The 8760-nt window shown below is 42.6% G+C and overlaps 1 long non-coding RNA gene across 1 annotated transcript in view; it reads left to right on the forward strand.

Moving 5' to 3' along the window:
* LOC116975376 overlaps positions 1–7521 on the forward strand; it is a 9929-nt gene extending 2408 nt beyond the window's left edge. The window contains exons 2-3 of the long non-coding RNA XR_004412612.1: positions 6373–6376; positions 7509–7521. This is a non-coding gene — a long non-coding RNA (uncharacterized LOC116975376). The remainder of the gene's footprint in view (positions 1–6372; positions 6377–7508) is intronic.
* The last annotated feature ends 1239 nt before the right edge of the window (positions 7522–8760 follow it).

An 8760-nucleotide genomic window follows, 5' to 3' on the forward strand; every position in this document is an offset into this window, starting at 1 on the left:
GCCGACCAACAATTATCTATACATTAGTTCTATTCTACACATAAGGGACAATTTACAGAAGCTAATTAACCTACAAACCTGCACGTCTTTGGAATGTGGGAGGAAACCAGAGTAGTGGGAGAAAACCCACTCTGTTACACGGAGAATCTACAAACTCCGTAACGACAGCACCTATAGTCAGGATCGAACCCAGGTCTCTGATACTGCAAGGCAGCAGCTCTAAAGCTGTGTCACTGTGTCTGCGGATGGGGCGTCGAAGGACGAGAAGACTAGCGAAGAATTGGAAGCCAAGATACGCCAAGAACGGACACGACGCCGAAAAGCCAAATAACCTAACGGATACGACGCCGAAAAGTCAAATAACCGAACAGATATGACGCTGAAAAGCCAAATAACCTAATGGATACGATGCCGAAAAGCCAAATAAACGAACGGACTCGACGCCGAAAAGCCAAATAACGGACATGATGTCTCCGGGGACGGGATTTGTCTGAGACCTTGTCAGCGATTGGTCCAGACCCGCACATCCATCACATCACTGGCCGGGAGAGACGGGTGGGTGGGGGAGATTTTTAACTTTCCTTCGCCACTTTTGGACTGCCGAATATAATAGAATGGATTATTTTTGTAAGCGTTGATCTACCACGGTGCTTGGGGTTAAGAGGCTGGTATCTCTCTCTCTCTCTCTCTCTCTCTCTCTCTCTCTCTCTCTCTCTCTCTCTCTCTCTCTCTCCCTCTCTATCTATCTATCTATCTATCTATCTATCTATCTATCTATCTATCTATCTATCTATCTATCTATCTATCTATCTATCTATCTATCTATCTATCTATCTATCTATCTATCTATCTATCTATCTATCTATCTATCTATCTATCTATCTATCTATCTATCTATCTATCTATCTATCTTGCTCTCTCGCTCTCTCTCTCTCTTGGCATTCCCGGAATCATTTGCCATTTGGCAAAGACAACTGCACCTGCAGTTCCTTCCTATTGAAAAAGAACCCTGGTCTGAAACAACTCCTAATCCATCCCCTCCACAGATGCCACCTAGAACGCTGAGTTCTTCCAGCACTGTGATTTTTATTTAACTCTGAAATTGAAGATAGACACAAAAAGCTGGAGTAACTTAGCGGGACAGGCAGCATCTCTGGATAGAAGGAATGGGTGACGTTTTGGGTTGAGACCCTTCTTCAGACTGAACTGAACGCTCGTCGGTGAGAGTACTTGTGATTGTCTGAAGGGGACGGGATTTGTCCGAGACCTTGTCAGCGATTGGTCCAGACCCCCGCGTCCATCACATCACTGGCTGGGGGAGATGGGAGGGTGGGGGGAATTTTTTATTTTCCTTCGCTGCTTTTGGACTGCCAAAGATCATAGAGCGGATTAATTTTGTAAGCGTTGATCTACCACGGTGGCTGGACTTAAGAGGCTGGAATCTCACTATCTCTCTCTTCAGACAATCACATGTACTCTTTCATGTATATAATTCAGTGTAGTTCGTACTCTTATGTTCATTGCTGGTTTTAACAAGATACTTTAAATACTGACCTTTTTTATTTGTGTGTAGATCTTCCTTTTACCTCCAGTCTTGCAGGCGGACATCCAAGTTCATACTTCCTTTTTCCAGTTTCCAATTATTTCGCAATAAGTTAGGTGTATCCAACGAGGATTATTTTCGACCTTCACTGTAGGTAGGTGTAGTCAATAGTACTGGGAAGGGCTCCTTCCACCGTTCTCCCAATTTCCTCCAATCCCAATTTCTTATCAGTTTGCGATCCCCTGGTTGTAAATATTCGCCTTTATGGTCTGCTGATAGAGGTTTCTACGTTTCTCTGGTTCAGTGATTTCTGTAAGACTAACAAGGTTCTGGTCAATTGCTGTGTAAATGTAATTAATTCACACTAACGTCCTGTCCAGTCTCAGTCAAAGCTTTATTTAAACTCTTAAACTACTGACAAGGCAGACCCTTTAAAATAGGTAATTGTAAAGAAATTAAAAATTAAAAATTATTCTCAATTCTCATCCAACACCTTAATCTGAATTTCACATCTCTCTTGAATTCAAGTCAAAAGGTAAGAAATAGGAAGAAATCAAACTTAAAAATACCGACCAGGTCACCAATCCTAATGCCATGTTATGCAACGAAGAAAATGAACAGTCTCTTTTATGAGCTACATCCCCTGTTTAATAAAAGTCGACAAGACAGAAAATACACAGTTAATTTCCACATAGATAACCAATATATTTCCAAAGAGCAAAGAAAAAGAAAATAACTTTGTCCCAGGCTCAATGCCAATACATCTGCAACTTCTTAAATAGACACTACCTTTTAAAACACATGAGATTCTACAAAGATTTATCTCGTAAATAAGCAAGCTCATTCAATGACATCCTATTTCATCTTAATTATATGATTAATTCAACATTCACCCATAACTGGTTCCACAAACAAGTAACAGCCTTTAAACTCACTCACTCTACACCCTCTTTTCTGTGCCATTCACTCACAAATTTCCACACCTCATGCAATATATTAAATCTCAGATATTCACACACGTTAAAGCAATAATATTCTCACTGAATAGTAAAACACAGTTATGTACTCCTCCCACGTACCGAAACTCCCAGATGTACCGAAGCTCCCACGTTACTCTTATCCCGAGCCTATCCCATTACTGACCCAATATATCTACTTAATACTACAGACAGCCTACTTAGTCTAGTCAACAATCCCCAAAATTGTCTTACCTTACGTAGTCTGTTCTGAAAAGTCTTGGCAGGGAACCAGATCACTTCGGGCAACAGTGTTCCCGGGTGCTCTTAGCAGTTCAGACTCAAGAGGTCTGATAGTTCACTTTCTTCCACCCTTCCAGACACCGGCCAAACTGTAGCCTCTAACTCAGTCTTCAGCCATTGTTCCCAGCAAGACCTGCTCGACTACGCCAATGTCCGTTATTTGGCTTTTCGGCGTCGCGTCCATTCGGTTATTTGGCTTTTCGGCGTTGTGTCCGTTCGGTTATTTGACTTTTCGGCATCGTGTCTTTTAGGTTATTTGACTTTTCGGCGTCGTGTACGTTCGGTTATTTGGCTTTTCAGCATCGTTTCCGTTCGGTATCTTGGCTTCCACTTCTTCACTTCGGCTTCTTGTCCTTCAACGCCCCGTCCAGATACCATGCCACATTGCCACCCTTTCTTTAAAGATAGGTTGGCAAGGATATCAGACACCTGGGTTCTGCAGGAGACATTTTACAACAATTTTAACCTATATTTTACCTTTAATGGAGAACAAACATTTCAAGGTGTTTCACAGAGGCATTGGCAGACAAAATTGGGTGATGCATCAAGAAATTTGTGTGGAGGAGTGATGAGGACGTGTCTTAAAAGAGAGGTGGGAGATGAAGAGTGTTCAAGAAAGAACTCCAAAACTTAGAACCTCTGTGTTTAAAGTCAGGTTGATATGGGGAGTGAAGTAGGTATATCACTCCTTGGGGGCCACGACTGGAACTTCCACTGGGCTGTGAGCTGAGTTAGTTTGTGGAAGTTAATAATAATAATAATAATGATGGATGGGATTTATATAGCGCCTTTCTAGAATACTCAAGGCGCTTTACATCGCATTATTCATACACTCCTCAGTCACACTTCTGTAGCCACAGCTGCCCTGGGGCAGACTGACGGAAGCGTGGCTACTAATCTGCGCCTACGGCCCCTCCGACCACCACCAATCACTCACACACATTCACACACAGGCAAAGGTGGGTGAAGTGTCTTGCCCAAGGACACAACGACAGTATGCACTCCAAGCGGGATTTGAACCGGCTACCTTCCGGTCGCCAGCCGAACACTTAGCCCATTGTGCCATCTGTCGTCCTGGTTTAAATAATGATTTAAACTTACAAAATGGATTCTGCTGAAACAAAGACAGGCTTTCACCTTCTTCTATTAAATTGCACAGCCAGCAAAATGCACTAACCTTTGCTTTCAGTAACAAAGCTAACAAACTGTTGATGTTCCCTTTCCAATAACATAAGTGAGATAACAAGCACAGCTTCATGAATGTCTCCTCTATAATATAAACATTGAGAGAGAATTCAGACTATAAGATTAATATGTGCATCATAAGTAGAAAAAAACAAAATGCTTGTTCTGCAGAAATATAGCCTTCTCATATAACCATATATGGCTAACCCTTCCTCTGTCAGAAGAACCTGTCAATCTTAAGAAGCTGTCAATCTTAAGGATCTGCTAATCTTAAGCAAGAGGCTGTACTATGCTCTGTAGATAAGGTATTGCTGAATCGTCGATTATTGAAGTATATATATGTAATTAGATCACTGCTCCCTTGTGTGGGGAAGGGAACCGTATAGTCTGTAATCTGCATACTGTAAAGAGTTTTACCACACCCGCCTGGCGAAATAAAGATTGTACTGCTTGATCACTGATTTTATTTGCGTTTTTGTCTGTTTAAGAATACTGAAACAGAACAGGCTAATTTCATCCATGTTGTAAGAGAAACAAAGTGGAAAAGGAAGGCAAATGCAATGCTAGCATTCATTTCAAGGGGACTAGAATATAAAAGCAAAGATATAATGCCGAGCATTATAAGGCACTGGTGAGGCCACATTTGGAATGTTATGAGCCGTTTTGAACCCCATATCTGAGGAAGGATATGCTAGCATTGGAGAGGGTCCAGAGGAGGTTGACGAGAATGATCCCGGGGATGATTGGACTAACCTATGTGGAGCAGTTGATGGCTCTGGGCCTGTTTCCGCTGGAGTTTAGAAAGATGAGGGTGGGGGTTGGGTGAGAAATCTCATTAAAATCTACTGAATAATGAAGTGTCTATATAGAGTGGACGAGAAAAGAGTCTATAACCAGAGGGCACATCCTCCAAATAAAAGGACGTACCTTTAGAATGGAAATTAGGAGGAATTTCTTTAGCCAAAAGATGGTGAATTTGTGGAATTCATTGCCTCCGATGGCTGTGGAGGCCAAGACATGGGGTACTTTTAAAGCGGAGTTTGATAGGTTCTTGATTAGTATGGGCATCAAAGGTTACAGAGAGAAGGCAGGAGAATGGGGTTGAAAGGGAAAAATAGATCAGCCATTATCGAATAGCAGAGTAGACCCAAGGGGCCAAGTGGCCGAATTCTGCTCCAATGTCTTATGGTCTTATGGAGTAATATGCCTCTTCCACCCCCTTAGGCAGGATGTTCCAACTCCCGTGTCTCTGGTTGTAAAAAAAACTCTTACTTAAGTCTCTTCTAAGTCTCCTATGTTACTGTTCAGACAGTAAGAAAAGTAAGGTACTGTCTACCCTGTCCATATCGCACATCATTTTGTATACCTGGACCAGGTCAGCCCACTGATTTCTCCACTCCGAGGAAACCCAGTCTATACAATCTCTCCTCACAGATGAAATGTTCTACCCCAGGCAACATCCTCTGCACTCTCTCCCGTGCACATTCATCCTGTAGTGTGGGGGCCAGAACTGTTCGCAGTTCTCCAGCTGTGGTCTAACTAAAGTTTTTTATTATGCCATAATCTTCCAGCTCTTAATTTCCATGTCCAGCTAAGGCAGGCATGCATTGCATGTAATCTCTTAAACACCTTATCTGACGGCACTGCTGCCTTCAGGGATCCCTGGCCATGTGCACGGAGGTCCCTTTGTTGCTTCCCAGGGTCCTACGGTTCATTACCTATCCTTTAAACTTTTCTGACTTTAGAGATACAGTGTGGAAACAGGCCCTTTCCCCACTGAATCCGCTCTGACAAGCGATCACCCCATATGCTAACACTATCCTACACACAAGGGCCAATTTGCAATTTTACCAAAGCCAATTAACTTACAAACCTGTACGTCTTTGGAGTGTAGGAGGAAATTAGAGCAGCCAGAGAAATCCCACGCGGTCACAGGGAGAATGTGTAAACTCCACACAGACAGCACCCAGAGTCAGGATCGAAACGGTGTCTCTGGCGCTATAAGGCAGCAACTCTACCGCTGCGCCACTGTGCCGCCCATTATTATCCTACATTATTAATCCTCCCAAAGTCCATCACCTTACATTTTAAGGATTAAATTCCATCAGCCATTGCTCTATTCAGTTTAAAAACGAATCAATATTCGCACCTCCTTCCTTGTTATCAAAGCTCCATCAATTTTTGTGCCACCTACAATCTCACTAGGCACACTTCTTATATTCACGTAGAGATTGTTAATGTGCATTGCAAACACCAAGGGTCTCTGCATGGATCCCTGTGGTACACCTCTGGACATAGGATTCCAATTATAAAATCAACCTTCCACCATTATCCTCTCTTGCCTATTCAGTCAAGTCAAGTTGGGTTTATTGTCATAGGCACAAGGACAGTGAGCTGCAGGTACAATGAAAATAGTGTTTGCCACAGCATCACAAGCACATAGACACAACAAACACACAAAACCATAAGTATACAAAAATTACACATAAATTCTGCAAGACTGTTAAATGGAAACCTGTACAAAAAAACAAGCTAGATCATCCACAATCAGTACCCCATTCCTGCCTTCTCCCCATATCCCCTGACTCCGCTATCTTTAAGAGCCCTATCTAGCTCTCTCTTGAAAGTATCCAGAGAACCGGCCTCCACCGTCCTCTGAGGCAGAGAATTCCACAGACTCACAACTCTCTGTGTGAAAAAGTGTTTCCTCATCTCCGTTCTAGATGGCTTACCTCTTATTCTTAAACTGTGGCCCCTGGTTTTGGACTCTCCCAACATCGGGAACATGTTTCCTGCCTCTAGCGTGTCTAAACCCTTAATAATCTTATATATTTCAATAAAATTTCCTCTCAACCTTCTAAATTTCAGATTATACAAGCCCAACCCTCCTTTCTCTCAGCATATGACAGTCCCGCCATCCCGGGAATTAACCTTGTGAACCTACGCTGCACTCCCTCAATAGCAAGAATGTCCTTTCTCAAATTTAGACACCAAAACTGCACACAATACTCCAGGTGTGGTTTCACTAGGGCCCTGTATAACTGCAGAAGGACCTCTTTGCTCCTATACTCAACTCCTCTTGTTATGAAGGCCAATATGCCATTCACTTTCTTCACTGCCTGCTGTACCTGCATGCTTACTGTCCACGGCCCATAATGTTCCCTTGCTGAGGAACAGAGGAGCACACTCATCTCTCCGCTGCCATCAGGTATAAGGTACAGGAGCCTGAAATCTGCAACATCCAGATTCAGGAACAGCTTCTTCCCCACAGCCATCAGACTATTAAACACAACATAAAACAAACTCTGAACTATAACAGCCTATTGCACTTTATCTGTGCATTGATGTGTGTATATATATATATTCTATGGTATATGGACACACTGATCTGATCTGTACCTATGACGACAATATCCTGTTCTGCAGCAATGCAAGAATCTCATTGTCCTATCTGGGACACATGACAACAAACTCTCTTGACTCTTGATTTGACTCTTGAAGAATTAGGATTGTGCACTTAGTCAATTTTGGATGCAATTTTCCAATTTGCCATGAGCTCTCACTTAATGCGCCAGTCTCAGCTTCCTCCTCGCTATTATCAGACTCTTGAGTGGACTTCTTTTAAACTAACTATGTTTTCCCGATACCCCAATCTACCTCATTGCAGCCCTTGCACATCCTCCGTAACTGTAACAGTATATTCTGTGCTACATTTATTTTATTTCTTTGCACTACCTTTTGTATTCCAGTATGGTTTGATTGTGATTATGCTTGGATGATATACCTGGATAACTTACAGGGGAAGCTTTTCAAACCTCCCCTGCACTCTCTCCAAAGCCTCCACATCTTTCCTGAATTGGTGCGACCAGAACTGCATCCAATATTCCAAATGCGACCTAACCAATGTCCTACAAAACTGCAACAAGGCTTCCCATTTCTTATACTTCATGACTCAACCAATAAATGCAAGTTATTAGTATATAAAACTTAAACAAGATGGATTTGATGACTTTTGGTTAACCAGGCAATAGGACCCAGGGGATTCCTTAGCCTGGGGCAGAGAGATGCAAGCATTCATTGGTTATTAACTACCAAATGCAACACAAGAAGCATACCATTATGTCTTCTTTGTCACTCTGTCTACCTTTGTTGTCACTTTCAAGGAACTGTGGACCAGATCCCTCCGTACATCAATGTTGTAAGGATCCTGCCATTAACTATATACTTTCCCATTACATTCGACCTCCCAAAGTGCAAAACCTCACACTTGCTCTGATTCAACTCCATCTGGCATTTCATCACCGACTCCTGCTGTATCCATATCCCGCTGCATATTTTAACAACCTTTCTCACTGTCTGCAACTTCCCAACCACTGACGTGAGATACACCACCCTAGAATTTCCTGGATTATCTCGACTCCCCATTGTAAACAAAGGAACACCATTGGCTACTCCCCAGTCCTCTGGGACCTCGCCTGTGGTTAGATACTTGATGAGGCCCTGGTGTCTTGCCACAAGGTTCTGTGGCAAGTTACTAGTATTTTTCTCGCAGATTTAGCCTGGCACTAAAATAAAACTATTTTGCATGTGTTTCACACTCTTTTCCCCACACTAACATATTTCTAACATCTGTGGTTTAATTTTTAATTTTTCACATGCAAGTTTCTGTGGAGTTTGAACTCTTCCTGTGCAGAAGCGAGACCAGGACACAGATCAGAAGGAGGACGGATGCTCCTGTAATACTCTTTCGCCTCTCCCTCCTCAATCCAAACA

The sequence above is a fragment of the Amblyraja radiata genome, chromosome 7 (assembly GCF_010909765.2).
Source record: "Amblyraja radiata isolate CabotCenter1 chromosome 7, sAmbRad1.1.pri, whole genome shotgun sequence".
Classification (NCBI taxonomy): Eukaryota; Metazoa; Chordata; class Chondrichthyes; order Rajiformes; family Rajidae; genus Amblyraja; species Amblyraja radiata.